Source organism: Lynx rufus, unplaced genomic scaffold, assembly GCF_022079265.1.
Source record: "Lynx rufus isolate CCGP_SWC_20201006 ecotype Redwood Valley unplaced genomic scaffold, mLynRuf1.p SCAF_2, whole genome shotgun sequence".
Taxonomy (NCBI): Eukaryota; Metazoa; Chordata; class Mammalia; order Carnivora; family Felidae; genus Lynx; species Lynx rufus.
Window position 1 is genome coordinate 66,973,343 of NW_025814834.1, and position 16,374 is coordinate 66,989,716.

A 16,374-nucleotide genomic window follows, 5' to 3' on the forward strand; every position below is an offset into this window, starting at 1 on the left:
CAGTAACCCAGGGCCATCCCTCCATTGGCAACACTCTAGAGTTTTGGCTGGCAAGCATACTTCTTCAACATTAGTATTTTTAAAACTTCTTTTTGGATTGCAATCCTCAATAAGAAATGAATTCTATGCCTCAATGCAGTATACTCTCTGTGTATATATATGAAACAAGGCTCACAAAACAATATTTAGGCTCATAACGTGGATTTTCTCTATTATCTTATTTTTAAGATACTGATCTCAACACACTGGTTGACTTTTAGGACCACAGTTGGGCTAGAACCTATAATGCAAATAGCAGTATCCTATTGAATTTGTACTTTTAAGGCTGATTTTTCTATCAGCATACTATGTCATATACACACACATACTTGAAAGAAAGAAAAACAAACTGTATATTTTAAAAATGTAGAATTATACCATCATTCCTCATTAAACTTTTATTGAAGGGCTTTAGACTCTAGGATCTGGTGCTAGACTAAATTTCTCAAACATGAGGAACTGCATGAAACCTCACTGTACATTATTGTATTTTAAATGGATCCTCAGCATAGTGCATGCAGTATGTTTAGGGACAGGGAAAACTGGAAGGGTTTTTCTGAAGAATTTTTGATGGTAGCAATTATCAAGTGAACGTTTGAAAGTGAAAAATAATTTGGGGTGCCTGGCTCAAAGCCTCTGACTTTGGCTCAGGTCATGATTTCACAGTTTGTGGGTTCAGGCCCCACGTTAGGGTCTGTGCTGACAGCTCAGAGCCTGGAGCCTGTTTTGGATTCTGTCTGTCACTCTTTCTCTCTCTCTCTCTCTCTCTCTCTCTGCCCCTCCCCCGCTCAGGCTCTGGCTCTCTCTTTCTCTCAAAAATAAATAAACGTTTAAAAAAAAAACATAATAATTCTGCCCACCTCTATTCCAAATTCTAAATTTTATGGCTATGTTAATAGTGCTAGACAGAGGCTTAAAAAACTATTAGAGTAAACATAAGCCAGTTTATTATTGGTTTGTAGTCTGTTAAGATTTTGTATATATTTTTCTTTTACTGTGAAACAGGAAACAAATTCTAGGAATCAGACCCCTATGCCCTAAAGAGATTAGATTGGGAGATTGAGAGATTAGATTGGGTCTCTAAGGATCTGTAGGGATGTAGGCTTGGAAACTCTCATGGGATGATTAAGCCTTCCATAGAAAAATTTAATTTTAATTCCTGGTAGAAGGAATTTTTCTCTAAAAGAAAGTTAGTATATTTAATATTTTGGAAATGATCAACCCCCAAATCGTCTTCAGAACATAGTCAGTTTTTTGGTTCGTAAAGTGTAGAAATTCATTTGTTATGACAGATCTTTTATGGTTAGAAAATCTGATTGAGAAGGACATATTTCCAGTCACCTAATTATGCATCTAGTTAATACCAGAATAATTCTTTTATATAATTTGAGTAATTTTAACAAAATTAATGTACTGTTAATAGCAACATTGAATTCAAATCAATGCCAACAATGGCAAGAGACCAAAATGCATTAACTTATGTGGTAAAGCAAAGACAAATAGGACTCTCAATTCGAGGTCATTAGTGTCTATTGACAGATGAAGTCTCCTTGAGTCATTCTCTGAGTTGGGTTCATAGTTTTGGCACCAAATAGAGAATATTTCCCTGAGTGTACATTTTCCTTGTAATTGTTTTAGTTTCAAACTGTCCCAACTAATTTGTTCATTTATCCCATTGCTTCCTAGACATCTTTAAGATATCATAATTATCTGAGATCATACCTGAGTAAACCAGAACCTTCATTCCATCAAAAACAAAAACAGCCTGTTTTACTTCCTATGTTTTATTTACAGGTGTTAGTACATCTATCATTTCTTATCCACAATTCCAAAGCCAACCCAAACCAAAGAAAAACAACAACAAAAAAAACCCCTGGAAAACCAAAATGTTTTTGATAACTTTTTTGTCAGCAACACTTGAACTCAATTTGCTACAAAACCTAAATTTACTGTCAGGGAGCTCTTTATCATCTATTCCACTTGGTGGAATGTGTTTAATTACATGGTACTGTTCCAGGCCCTGTTGGGGGTACACTGTTATATTGGGTGTGTAAACCATATCTCCTTCCTAACATCCGAGATGTTCTGAATTTTAAAACATATTTGGCTCCAGGTATTTTGGAGAATGGGTTATGGATCTGTTCCACTATCCAGGTGTCATGTCAGAAATCCAGAGGTAATTTTTTAACTCTCTTTTCTTAACCTCCACAACTATCATATCACTGAATCTGTTAACGTTTTTTGCCCTTCTTCCTCTGCCCCTCCCCCACAAATTCTTCTACTTCTGCTCCAGTTCAGGGCCTCATCAACTCTTAAATGGGGTACCATAGGTACCTGCTACCTAATATCTCAGCAGATGGTGTTATGCTCAAATCCATCCTCAGCAGAACCCCTCCACTAATGATCTGTAAAAATGTAAACCTGGATGTCTCTCTCCTCTGCTTAAACCTATTAATAACTTCACATAACTCAGGATAGAACCCATGGTCCTTAAAATGGTCTCACAGAATCTGACCCGTGCTTACCTATGGATTTCTACTCCATAAATCAAATTTTATGTTCCAACAACAGATTTCAATGCTTTTTCTTATGTGCTTTTTTTTTTAACCCCCCCATTGATGTTACCTCTATACCTCCTTTTAGCTCTTAAGACTCAATTGAGGCCTCACCTCACTTAGGAAACTGTATCTCCCCCCCTCCCTTACATACATCTGGGCTAGGAGTGATGTCTTATGCATACTCCTATCATGCACTTTACATATGTGATTTAATATAGTCTGCTTTTGTGCCTGTGTACACATACACACCCATTTAGATATTTGCAAAGCATGTAATATTTTTCTTTCCTCTAAGTCTATTGTGGAGTAAAAATATTGGAGTAAAAGTGGCACAGGGAGGGGAGAGGCATTGGGCAGGCAGTATATTTGCTTTCCTATTGGGCAGCGACCACAGAAATTGAGGATTTAGGAAACTTGTTTCACTGTACTTAATTAGTCTATTTAATTTAGATTGCTGTTATTTCCATGTTCTTCCTTTGAATTCCATATTATTGTGGCTTTTGGTTTTATTCCAAGATCTGGGTTTTACCATTAGAAGTGAAAAGTTAACTTTGTGATTGAAATGTCTTATAGTTTTAGTTTATAAATGTTGTACAACTGAGTATATTGCTATTGGTGAGGAATTACCGGAGGGGCAACTTTTACTTAAATAATGTAATTTAATCAGACTAGACCAAAAAAAAAAAAAAAAGTCATTCTGTCAGTTTTACCTCTTAAATAAATATTTTTGGAATCCATCTACTTTTCTCCACTCTTGTCACTATCAACATCTCTTGCCTGGATTTTTACAAATGGCCTCCCTATTGATTACCTGAATTCCTTCTGGTTAGTTCCCTACGCTGCTCCCAGAGGGATCTTTTGAAAACATTCAAAACTGCTTAAAGCCCTTCGTTGCCTTAGGATTAGACGAACTCCTTCACTCAGCCTAAAGGCCTGGCACGACTGAGATTCTGCTTACTGCACACACCTGTGTCATGTTACTCTGTTGCAGCTCTACTGGCCCTTTTTATGACCATGCGCTCCTCCTGCCTCTGGTCTTTGCAAGTGTCATCATCCCTGCCTGGAACTCTCTTCCCTCCTCTTTTGGCCCATCTAGCTAAAAACTCATCCTTCAGATTCCAGTTTGAGCTCCCCTTTTCCAGGACTAACTAGAATTTTTCACCAGTCTTCGCCTCCCCCCGACCTCCTGCTTCCGCCTATGGATTTAAATTGAAGACTGTACCCTCAAGAAACAAATTCCCACTTAGTACCTGGGAGTATTAACTTTAAAAAAGTTAAAGTTTCCTGACAAAGGGAGCAGACTTTAATATGTGGCTCATATATTTAAAATTAGATTTCAGTTATTAATGCCTTTACATTTTTATCAAGTAACAGAAGATAATATTTGTTGTCTTAATAAGTATTACCCCTTCTTTACTATTTTACTATTAAGCAGTTATGTGCCAGGCATATTTTAAACAATTTCATGAATTAAACATTTAATCTTCAAAGCCACTCAATGAGGTGCATGGTATTTTTCTCCCTATTTTAGAGACAGGAAAATAGAGTAAGTAATTTGCCTCTGTCTACGAGGCAGTAAAATGTCGGAGCCAATATTCCAATCCAAGCTGTCTGATTCCAAGTCCTGTACTTCTATCCTACTGAAACGTAAATAAAACTAAAAAGAATTATTAAAAGCCTTACAACAGCGATAGCAACAAAAATCCAGTCAACTCTCGTTTCCCCCAGTGCTGCTGCGTCTAGGAATGCTTTAACCTCTTTTAGGTGTTGCTTCCTATTTGCCTTTTGCAATAATGTGCTTATACTACTATTCCTTAATTTATCAATGTTTGACATTATCAACTGACTTCCCATTAAAGTAGATAAATATTTAGCTCTTGCGCACACATGCCTCTTGCTCTCCCTCCATCTCTGAATATAATTCTCACATTTTTTGTTTGCATTTTGGTATTTACTTATGATTATTGTGTACATATTGTTTACTGCTGAGCCAAGCAAGTGTATTACGAGTATGAGTAAACATTTTTGAACCATAGAGTTAATAATTCATTTAAGAAAAAAAAATAGCTTAGTTTTTTGAGTATCAATTTCTGTTTCTATATACTCCAATATCTTCTCAGTATGATTCCTCCACATAATCAAACCTATCAGATTTATTGGTCTCTTCTGGAGCTCTCTGTTCTCTTGTTCCAATTTGGCCTATTGCTTTCTAAGCCTGTTTCATGGCAGTTGTTTGGGATTTTTCTTTGCTGACATTTTTGAAGGAGTCCCTATTTTTTAGATACAATGATTTTGTTGTTTACTTTCTCATGTAGATGGAACACATCCCCCAGTAGCTTCTTGAGAAATGATGAATGGAATTAATAAATTTGAGATGTTACCTGTCCAAACATTTTTATTCTACTCTCAATTTTTTCCCTGCTTATTTTTTTAGTAGTTACTCTATCCACATGGTCCAAAATTTTAAAAAACTAAGGACGTATATATGATAAGTCTTCTTTTAACTGTTGCCCTCTAATACCTGGTTTTCCTATGAGCAAACAATGCTCCTTTTACATATACATATGTTATATATGTGTAATATATACATGTGTGTGTCTATGTGTGTGTGTATATGTATATATAACAAAGTATATGTTATATATATAAATTGCATACATAAAAATGCAAATGAATCTCATTTTTCACTTAACTTATTGTGGAGATAACTTCATATCAGCATATAAAGTAGCTTCTTTGTTTTTAATCTGGCATAATATTCCATCATATGACTGTATCATAATTTATTTATTGTAATTTATTTCCCTATTGGTAGAGTTATCGGTTGTTTTAGTGCTTGATATTAAAATGATGCTTTAATGTGCAGACTTACAGGTTATCATTCTACTTGCATATTAGCATATCTGTGGGATAAATTTCTAGAAGTTATCCTCATACCTGCTTGATAATTTGTTGGAGGCGAGTAGTGTGAGACCATGCAAGTTTGATAATTCTGAGTCAGATGGATAGGGTAAAGGGCAGAAGAATACCTGGTAGTAAATACCTCATGGCAGAGTGGACCCTTGTGAGGGGCAATTCATAGTACAGAGAGGGCTTCTAATGCAAATTATTGTTTGCGTTGTTTTATTTGAGCTTTCAGATATGACCCATCTTTTTGAACTGGTTAAGACTTGTTGCTGTTATTACCTCAGTCTCCTTCTTATATCCTTTACCCTCTGTCATTAGTCTTTTAGCATTCATAGCCCCTTGCCCTGTTATTTTAACTCCAGCTCTTCCACTGCAGATAATCCAGAACAGAGAGCACTCATTAGCTGGTCTTTTTTCACTAAGTCAAGAACCCATCCTTACACAATTCACAATTTAACAACCTTTCCAGCCTCCACATTGTTTCATTTGCTGAATTTAGCCAACTCTACCTCCTGGATCTCTTCCCAAGCCTCCACACCCCTTCTCAATTTCTTACCTGGATTAATTTTAATAGTCTGCTAATCACCTTCAGTCTCCTCTCTGGTTCACCACCCTCACCACCAAATCCATATTAAAAACAGCTTCAAGAATAATCATTTTATTTTATTTTATTTTATTTTATTTTATTTTATTTTATTTTATTTTATATTATTTTTTTAATGTTTGTTTACTTTTTAAAAAAAATATTTATTTTTGAGAGAGATAGAGACAGAGCACAAACAGGGGAGGAGCAGAGAGAGAGGGAGACACAGAATCTGAAGCAGGCTCTAGGCTCTGAGCTGTCAGCACAGAGCCTGACCGTGGGACCCAAACCCACGAGCTGTGAGATCATGACCTGAGCCGAAGTCAGGTGCCCAACCAACTGAGCCACCCAGGCACCCCTAATGTTTATTTACTTTTGAGAGAGAGAAAGAGTGTGTGTACAGTGCCAGTCAGAGAGGGGCAGAGAGAGATAGAGACAGAGGATCCAGGCTCTGTGCTGACAGGAGAAAGCCCAATATGGGGCTTGAACTCACGAACTGGGAGATCATGACCTGAGCTAAAGCTGGACTTAACTGATTGAGCCACCCAGAGCCCCAAGAATTAAATTAAATTTAATTAAATTTAATTAAATTTCAGTTGTAATTAGGTCATCACCCTGCTTAATACCTCTTAGGGCTTCTCCCCTTTGCCAGAAGAACTAACTACAAACCCCACAGAGTTAGGTACCCCTTCCTTCCCTATATTGATCTGGGCATTCAGTATTCTCATAGACCTCACTGTGTGGTAATTGTCTATGTATGAGGAAAATTTTCCTATTTGAAGTTGGCTTTTGAAAGGAAAATAAAAGTTTAGTCTGACACTCATTTATTTCCAACTGAAACATGTATTAATAAGATCTTTTCATACTCTAACCATGAGGAGTGGGGAATGCAGGAATTTCAGATGGAGGGATATTGCATGTTTCAAAATAGGTGCAAAAATAGCCTAATCATAAAGGCAGACATTGCTTTTATGCCTTACTTTTTTTAAATGATGTTATGCATTTGTGAAGAACTGTTTTGTTCTTTTACATCTGGGAATGTGGATGCTAATGGAGAAGAGGTAAGCACAGGGAAATAAAGAAATGTTGAGATTGAAGCCATTTTGAATTTCTAGGGATTGGCACAGTACCTTGGGCCAAATTCTATCCACCACCTGTTTTTGTAAACAAAATTTTATTGGAACTAGCTATGTCCATTCATTTGTGTATTGTGTATGACTGGTTTTGCACCACAAAAATAGAGTAGTTGCAATAGAGACCATATGGCTCACAAAGCAAAACATATTTATTATTTGGCCCTTTATGGAAAGTTTGCTGACACTTTTTCTAGAGAAGAATGGAAGCTGAGAGGTAGAGGATGAGTATGTACCCAGTGAGTTATAGCTAAGCCTGTAGAAAGGTGAATGCAAAGTGATAGCAATTGAGCAATTGCTCACTTGCTCCCCTATTCACCTATCCCTTAAATTCTGGGGCCTCAAAAGGGAGAATGAGTAGAAATTGTCTACTACTCATGAGATTTGGGATTCTTTCGTAAAAGGAATGTTCACTGGACTTACCTGTTTGCAACCTGAGTGCCCATCCTCCAATTATATTCCATGTCAAGGCCCAGTACACTCTCCCTTTTACTAAGATATTGAGAAAAACATTAGTGAGAGAAGTCCCTGCATTAGTGAAAAAAAAAAAAAATCTGTGGTTGCTCTCCTTTGTAGGCCATTAAGATTGGCTCCTTGGTTTCAATGGAGATGATGGGATTCCATAGTAGCAGAAGACAAGTCGCAACATTTAACCACCAAGGACAAAGTAGGTATCTACCATAATGGAAATCTGGGACATAGATATAATCAGAAGGCATTGTTTTGCAAATGTGATGAATGAAATAGATGGGCAGTACTACAGTATCACTTGTTGTATATACCAGAAAAAACTCTAGGCTTGGTGGCAAAAAGCATTGGCTTTAGTTGCCACAGTTGAGCATCATTACTTCTCACTCGGTTTCCAAACGCAAGTCAATTTACAGGCCCAGAGCCCTTTGATTGAAGTTGAGGCCAGTCTTGAAGGCTACACCATTGCTTCAAGCATACACCACAAATTTTCCTCAAAAGCCTTCCCCAAAGGGAACTATAGCCATTTATTAGAGAGGCTATGCTTTGGGGAAAAGAAAATACACTCAGACCTTTTGTACCAATTCCTATGGAGCCAAAATACCACTTGTGGCCCTCTAGTCATCGTGTGGAGTTATAGCATTTAGGTAATAGGTGGAGTCTTAGCCAAAGTCTGACTCACAGGAGGGTCCAGCTGGTCAGCAGATCTACCCTGTGCTTATTTCCCCATTTCCTTAATATATAATTGGAGTAGACATCCTGGATAACTGGCAAAATCCTTATATTGGTTCTCTAAGTGTCATGGGTTGAGGACCATTGTGATAAGAGAAGCTAAGTGGAAGACCTTAAAACTTGCCCTCCTTCTAAGATGGTAAATCAGAAAGAATACTATATCGAAGGGAATTGTTGAGCTCAGTGCCACCATCAAAGATTTGAAATAAGACTTGAGTTATCTATCACATCTCATTTAACTCACTTATTTGTCCTGGGCCCAAGTTGGATGGATCTTAAAGAATGAATGGACTATTGTAAACTTAATCATTGGATGATTCCAAATGTGCTTGCTGAAACAGAATGTGGTGTCTTTACTTGATATAATCAACACTACCTCTGGCATTTGGTATGTAGCTATCAACTTGGTTAACTGCTTTTTCTCTGTACCAATTTACAAGGACCACCAAAAGCAATATACTCTTTTTTAAATTTTTTTTCTCTTAACGTTTATTTATTTTTGAGACAGAGAGAGACAGAGCATGAACTGGGGAGGGTCAGAGAGAGAGGGAGACACAGAATCTGAAACAGGCTCCAGGCTCTGAGCTGTCAGCACAGAGCCCGACGCGGGGCTCGAACTCACGGACTGTGAGATCATGACCTGAGCTGAAGTCGGACGCTCAATGGACTGAGCCACCCAGGCACCCCAAAGCAATTTACTCTTATCTAGCTTGGCCTGCATTGTATCTTCACAGTCTTGTCTCAGGGCCAGGTCAGTTCTCCTGTCCTAGAAATCTTAATTATCCCAACATCCCACAAGATATCACATTGGTTTACTATGTTGATAATATTATGCTGATTGTATTTGATGAGCAGAAAGTAGCAATTACTTTAGGTATCTTAGTGAAGCATATGAGAACCAGCGGGTAATCAGACTCACAAAAATTTAGGGGTGCCTCGGTAACATTTCTGGGCATTCAGTTGTCACTGTACTTAATAGGCCTTTTGTTTTTTGGTTTTTGTTTTTTTGTGTTTTGGAGGCAATATTTTCTTCTCTCCTTCCCATTTTCTTTCTTTCTTTCTTTCTTTCTTTCTTTCTTTCTTTCTTTCTTTCTTTCTTTAACAAAATATTGCATAGAATTTGTTATATACTAAGTTTACAATTTATTCTTTAGGTAACTGAATATTACGTTGGGACTGTGTCAGAATTTGAAAAGTAATTCCCATTGTCACTGGAGACAATGGCTGTTGGCATTCTGTGTCTCATTCCAGGGTTCCTCTTCACTTGTAAGTAGGATGCTTGCATCTTGCTAGGTGCTTGTTTTGTTTTTCCACCGGAGTTCAAATGTGCGAGAAAGTGTGCATATGGAAACTGAGCAGTCAAAAGGGTAGACTATGCTGCTTATTGTCTCTCAGCTGTAAATTCATTCTCTTCTCCTGCTCTGTAATAATGGAGCGGGGCGGGGGGGGGGCTGTAAATCTGTAAATATTTCTCCTTTGCTGGCTGGCACGATGTTAATTAAGCCTTGTCAGTAGAGGGCACTGGAGGGATACTGAAAGTAGAAGATACTTTTCCTTACTGGTTTCAGGGTGACTTTCTGGCTAGGCTCTTACTGAGCATATACCTTTTTCTCTACTTCTAGGCCTCCACATAGTTTTCTCTAGTGTTAGGTAACTGCATGGCACAGCTTTCTCTAGAGTTGGCACACCTCTGCCCCCTGCACTTTCTCCAGAGCTTGACTTGGACAGCAGGGTTGTACCCTGGAGTCATAGACATCATGGACCTGTTCCCCAGCCCAGGTCACTGTTCCATACACTCTTTGTTTAGCCTTATACATGTGCACATTGGGGACCCCACAAAACTGGGTTTCCAAGGCACCAACTACCCAAATCTTATCCTAGGCACCAACCTGCACCATATTGGCCCAGGCTATACATGAAAGTGCACTACATTCCTGCAGAGCACAGCTTCTTAACTCCAGGTGCCATCAGCAGCCAGCTGTTAGCATCGGCACCTAACAAATTCCAGGGTTTGACATCTTCCTATGAATGGCTTCTTCTGGGACTCCACAGGTCAGATTTTGGGCAAGTTTCACTAGTGAGATACCTCCATAACTTTTCCACTGTCAAGGAGCCAACACTGCTCTTTCTGTAGAGATCTCTGGATCTATGTGCTGGTGAGGGGAAGGTTCTTCCTTGGGCTCTCATCTCAGCCTTGTAGGTAGTGATTGCCCCTTATATCTACTACTCCTATATTATTTTGAATTCTTTTTAACTCTCACTAACCAATTCCCTGTTACTCCAGTCCTCTCAGAATAATATATTATACTTTCCTTTTTCAAATCACTATGTAGTTTCTGTCTCCTTACTAATCCAAGAGCCATCAACTGTGTTTACAAAGTAAATAGACAAATCTTTTAAAAGGTAGTACTTCTACCCAGGAGAAGTACTAGTTAAGTGGGTAATCTGTGGGACCACTCAATTCACTCCTCAAAATTATGCCATAACCAATCAGTATATACTTTTCACAGGTGCAGATTCAATCACAGTAGCAGGAGAGAATACGTGAGCTTGCCTTCACCACCATATTACCCTCCCCTGCAAAGGGTAGTGCAGTTCCATAATTACTTGTATGCTCCAAATTGTGTAGAGTTGGCTGCTCTACAAATTAAGATCCTGTTCATAACCTTTCACCTTCAAAGATAATATTGTCAATAGAGATGCTTATCTGACCAGGTTTAGCTGAGAAGTTGGATGTGTGACCACACCCTTTTCAGTATTAAATAAAAGCAGTGCCTCTGAGTTGTTGGAGCTCAGCTCTGTTACTAGACTTTTTGTCACATAACCTGCAGATGACTTTTGTTCAGAAAGTCATCTTACTCTGTGACAGTTACATGCAGTTAGTTGTTCACTGGTGGCATTTTCCAGCCAGCCAGAGCAACCCCAGTTTGTTTTTCAGCTGGGATATTTGGGATATGTCTGCTGCTTCCTCCTGTGAGGGAGTATGTAGCCATCTCAGGGCAGTTTGCTTTGTATCAGTGTTTGTCCCTTGTCATACATCCACAGGTCACTTCCTGCTTAGAAGAATTTCAGGCAAGGGTGTGGAAATGGACTTAATCATAACCGAAACTAGCCAACCATAATAGTAAGTCACCGTGAAATTTGGTTTTACCAATAAATACAAGCAGAAATGACTTCCTGCCACCCCTCCATTCCCTAACTAGTAGATGAGAGGTGCTTAATAAAGTTTCTGCCCAAGCACGTAAGGTTTATTACTAGAGCAAGTTTTGTTGTTGTTTTGATTTGATTAGGAGATCTAGATAATGTGTGGCAAAGATCAAATATGAATTAATTTACAGTAGTGTACTCTTCTTACTCTACAATCTATGCTACATTTTGGATATATAATTTTGTAATGTTTTGTTTTTTGTGATTACCCTTAATTTTTTATCGCATGCTTTAATTCATGCTGTAGCAAGCAAGTTTCATATACAGTTAGGCTTTGTGCCAGTTAAAGTCACCTGGAACCAGACCTTAAATCCCTGAAGCTGTAAAGGTTTATTGTCACAAATATAGGAACAAGAAATGGAAAGAACTACTATCCTCTTATTTTATTAAATGTTACTTTCACATGCGGTTATGAAACGTTCTGCTTTTCACTGCTTTAGAAGATTGCTTCAGTTGGAATATTTAAATTAAACTAACAACTTAACTAATGTCTTTGCAATGTGTCCTTTTCCACCTGGAAGGGACAACTGGACTAAAGATGGATCTTTTCCAGTTTGAATCTGCATGTAAATGACATCCTCAGGTGACTCATTGTCACATTAAAGTTTGAGAAACTAGAGTCTACATAACTGAAAGCCACAGCTCTGTAGTTATTTTGATTTGTGATAGCTCAGTCTTTTCTGTTCAGATAGCAACATGTTTTTACCCTGGAGAATAACCCACTGATTTTTAACCCAATCTCACAGACTGTTAGAATCATGCATATTGTTTTAGTCATTTTAAAGTATCATTATTTTGTGCATGTTTTAATTTATTATTAATGCCTTTTTGTAATGTCTACATATATTCTAGCATATAGATTGATAAGGCCTCTGAATATTAAATTTTTTCTAATTTTAGAAATTTATAATAATTTAGAGATCTTTGAATAGATCTTTGAATTTAAATTAATTTTTTTCTAGTTTAAAAAAACTATTTCATGATATTAATCTCTCCTGTGAATCTGACCTTTAATAATTAGCAAATGACATTTTAGATAGGTGTGTTTAAAGGTTTTAGAAAGTACAGTAAGACCTCTACCTGCTAATCATTTTTATATCCTGAATTTGCTGTTGTGCTGGGTTTTTTTTTTTTTTTCATTTTTGAAACTTCTGAGTTTAATTGGAAGTTGAAATTAAGAGAAATTTGTTTTGTTTCATTGGCTGTTTTCACATAGGTCTTGACATTTGGTAAGTAGTGAGGCTTAGGAACGTGATGTTATTTCCAGGAATAGGAGTTAAGAATCCTGGTTTTGTTTAACTCATTCATTTATTGTGTGGCTTTTGGATTATGTGTTTTATTGCGCAGAATCTGAGTTTTTCCATCTTTGTGATGGGAATAACATATTTTAAAAGTAATTTTACAATGCCATAATTTGTAGTAAAACCCCAATGTGTCATTTATATCAGCATTAATCTCTGAGCCTTTTCAGGAAACTTTGGGTCATTCTTGCTTTGGATTTCATCTTATCTCTCCATGTCAGAATAACTTTTGCTCATTTTATATCAGCATTCTATTTTGAAAAACCTGTCTTTGGAGTATCAGAAATTAATAGTGTGGTTGCTTTTGGTTAGGTGCAGTCATTTCCCTATCAAATGCTAGTTTTGATTTGCCTAAAGTCTTGTGACCTACACCAGTGATTCTTAACCCTTGCCGCCCTTTAGAATTATCTGGAGAGCCTAAAATAACAACAAAAGCAGGACCTGGGCCCTGGCCCTAAAACAATTATATCAAACTCTCTAGAGGGGAGGCCTAAAGCACTCTTTTTAAAGAGCTTTCTGCTAAGTGTATCCAGAGTTGAAGACCGCTAATAGAGATGCTTAATGTTGAGTGTAATTTATCATTAATGGAAGCCTAATATTGCACATTAGCAGCAAAGGACAGAAAAGTCATATAAAAATCCCTGGGAGATTCATTTCAGAATCTTCAAGTGATCAGCAATTGATAAAAGAAGACTATTCCCTTCTGAAATAATCTGAAAAGAGCAAAGCGTCATGTTCCTACTCTAGTAAACTCTGCCACTAAAAGGTCTCAGTCTCTTAATCCTCCATTGTTAAAATCTACAATCTCATCCTCAGCCTTATTTCCAAAAACACGTTCTGAAAACAGTTGTGTGATTTTTATTTTTATTTTTTTATTTTTATTTTCATTTTATATAGAGAGAAAGCGCACACAAGTGGGGTAGAGGGGCAGAGGGAGGGAGGGAGGGAAGGAGGGAGAGAGAGAGAGAGAGAGAGAGAGAGAGAGAAAGAAAGAGAGAGAGAAAATCTCAAGCAGGTTCCATTCTCGGTGAGGAGCATGACATGGGGCTTGATTCCAGGATCCTGGAATCATGACCTGAGCCAAAATTGAGTTGGACCCTCAATTGACTGAGCCACCCCAGTGCTCCAGTGTGTGTGTGTGTGTGTGTGTGTGTGTGTGTGTGTGTGTGTTTATTTGACTCATTTGCCCAGAAAACCTTATGTGGTATGAAGCTATTTGTAGTTCTTTCCTTAGGGTTTCCCCTTATCTCCTTACATTTAGAGTGTCATTTCTTGACCTTTGAAGATCTTATTTCAGATAACTTCAACTAAAAGCTTAGTATTGTTTTCAACGTAAATTTTAGTTAGCTAACATACAGTGCAATATTGGTTTCAGGAGTAAAAAACTTAATATTTAAAAAAAATTTTTTTTAATGTTTATTTCTGAGACAGAGACAGAGCATGAGTGGGGGAAGGGCAGAGAGAGAGGGAGACACAGAATCAGAAGCAGGCTCCAGGCTCTGAGCTGTCACCACAGAGCCCAACGTGGGGCTCAAACTCACAAACTGAGATTATGACCTGAGCCGAAGTCGGTCGCTCAACCGACTGAGCCACCCAGGCACGCCAAAAAGCTTAATATTTTAGATCAGACCTGAGTTTGAACACAGTTGGGAGAGTACTGCTTTTCCACTTAAACTGAATCATGTTGGCCAAGCCACTGAATCTATTTGACGCTCAGTGTTTGTGGGCAAAATGGGAATGACTTCTCAAGATTATTGGAAGACTACATGAGAACCTGTGTAATATTAAAGTATCGGGGACCTAATCAGTATTTAACAAAAGTAAATTATTATTTTATTATTTCTAATAAATTAAATCTTGGTCCTTCTTTCCTTTTCCTGGTAAAAAAATTTATTGGGTGCTCACTGTGTCACCGACATCGTGAGTGCCAGAAAAACAACCAGGAGGAAGGGAGACATCATTTGTGTCCTTCATAAGCTTCCTTTGACTCCCTCATTAGAGACATCCTAAACTAAAACCTGCTAATTGAGTGACTTCTTCAGATAGACACACACACAATGATAGGATTATTGCCCTATTGGTGAAGAATTCCATTCTTCTTTCTCATTCCCCAGCCTACCATCTAATATGATTTTGGGCATATAGTATCTTGGGAAAACCATCACTGCTATGGAAATATTTAGTTTTGTCATCTCCCTTTACTGTATGCTTTCCCTGGACCCTTTCTTGTTTTATGTTGTATTAAAACATCCTAAGGAGACCAGCACATTCCTTCTCAAATGCCTAATCTAGCTTACATGCATACACAGCAAGAATTGTATGGTTCTGAAACTACATTGTGTCTTCAAATAATATAAAAAGTTTACGAGGTCATTTTAATCCTTACATGAGGCTCTGAAAGCAACCAAAACTCAGATGTATTAGAATCTCATTTTTCTGGGCAGTATACATTATAATTGAATTATCTTTTGAAACCAAAGTGCCTATTCCATGCATACATACGTATCTTTCCAATTAGAAGTAGTATACAGAACTAACTATTCAAATTCTGCCTCTTCTGTTTATTTAGCTTAACATTTTTTACTAAAGGCCAGAGAATCCATCTCAAAACTTGGCTTTTTAATTTTGAATTTAGCGGTATCTTTGGAAGAAAAACTGAATAAAGTGTCAAAGTTAGTTTTCACATCTATAAATTAAATTTTCCTTAAAATATGTTTAGAATGTAGGGAGAACAGGCATTCTCCTTCCCCTTTGTGCCTGCAAATTTGAGTATAATGGTGCATGGTATGTAATTATATACTGAAACCCCTTCATATTATATTTTTTAAAACATCGTGAAGAAAATCAGGCTGTCATCAATGTTCTCTTTTTTCCTTTTCCTTTCTTTTGCTTCTGGTGGCCCATATTAGAGTTTAGTAAACACGTTGTCTATTCTTAGGGTAGACACTGTTGCCTCTTTAGAGTCACTTCAAGTAAAAAGCTTAGTGCCATCTTCTTTTTGTTATTAGATTTTATTATTTGTGTGAACTATAGAAAATAGCTGTGGTATAACAACACCTTAGACACTCTTAATTTTCTACTCTTCAGTGGTTCTGTCAGGGTTCACAAGTATTATCAGGTGAATAAATTTGAGAGTGTGCCAGTTTACTTGTTAAAACTACTTATAATCTTAACTGGTTTAGTTGGAATAGAGGTGCATAAGTTGAGGACAAACTCCATAAAATAAAAGCCACTATTTTAGATGTATGCCTAACAGTACCTATCAGTATACCTACGCTTTCTTACGGATTTCCCCCTTTCTTTATAATCAATGCAATGAAGTCCTTTGGCCCCTTGGTCATTGAGTTAAGGTACCTTTTTTTTTTTTTTAAAAGAAACTCTAAATATGTTTATAAAAATAATTGTATGCATATCATATAATAAATATTAGCCACAGTTTACAAGGT

At 37.3% G+C, this 16,374-nt stretch overlaps 1 protein-coding gene across 1 annotated transcript in view; it reads left to right on the plus strand.

Annotated features, from left to right (window-relative positions):
• The window catches only part of GALNT3 (polypeptide N-acetylgalactosaminyltransferase 3), a 44,296-nt gene that overhangs the window by 3,038 nt on the left and 24,884 nt on the right, over positions 1–16,374 (plus strand). The gene's annotated exons all lie outside the window — the stretch shown is intronic.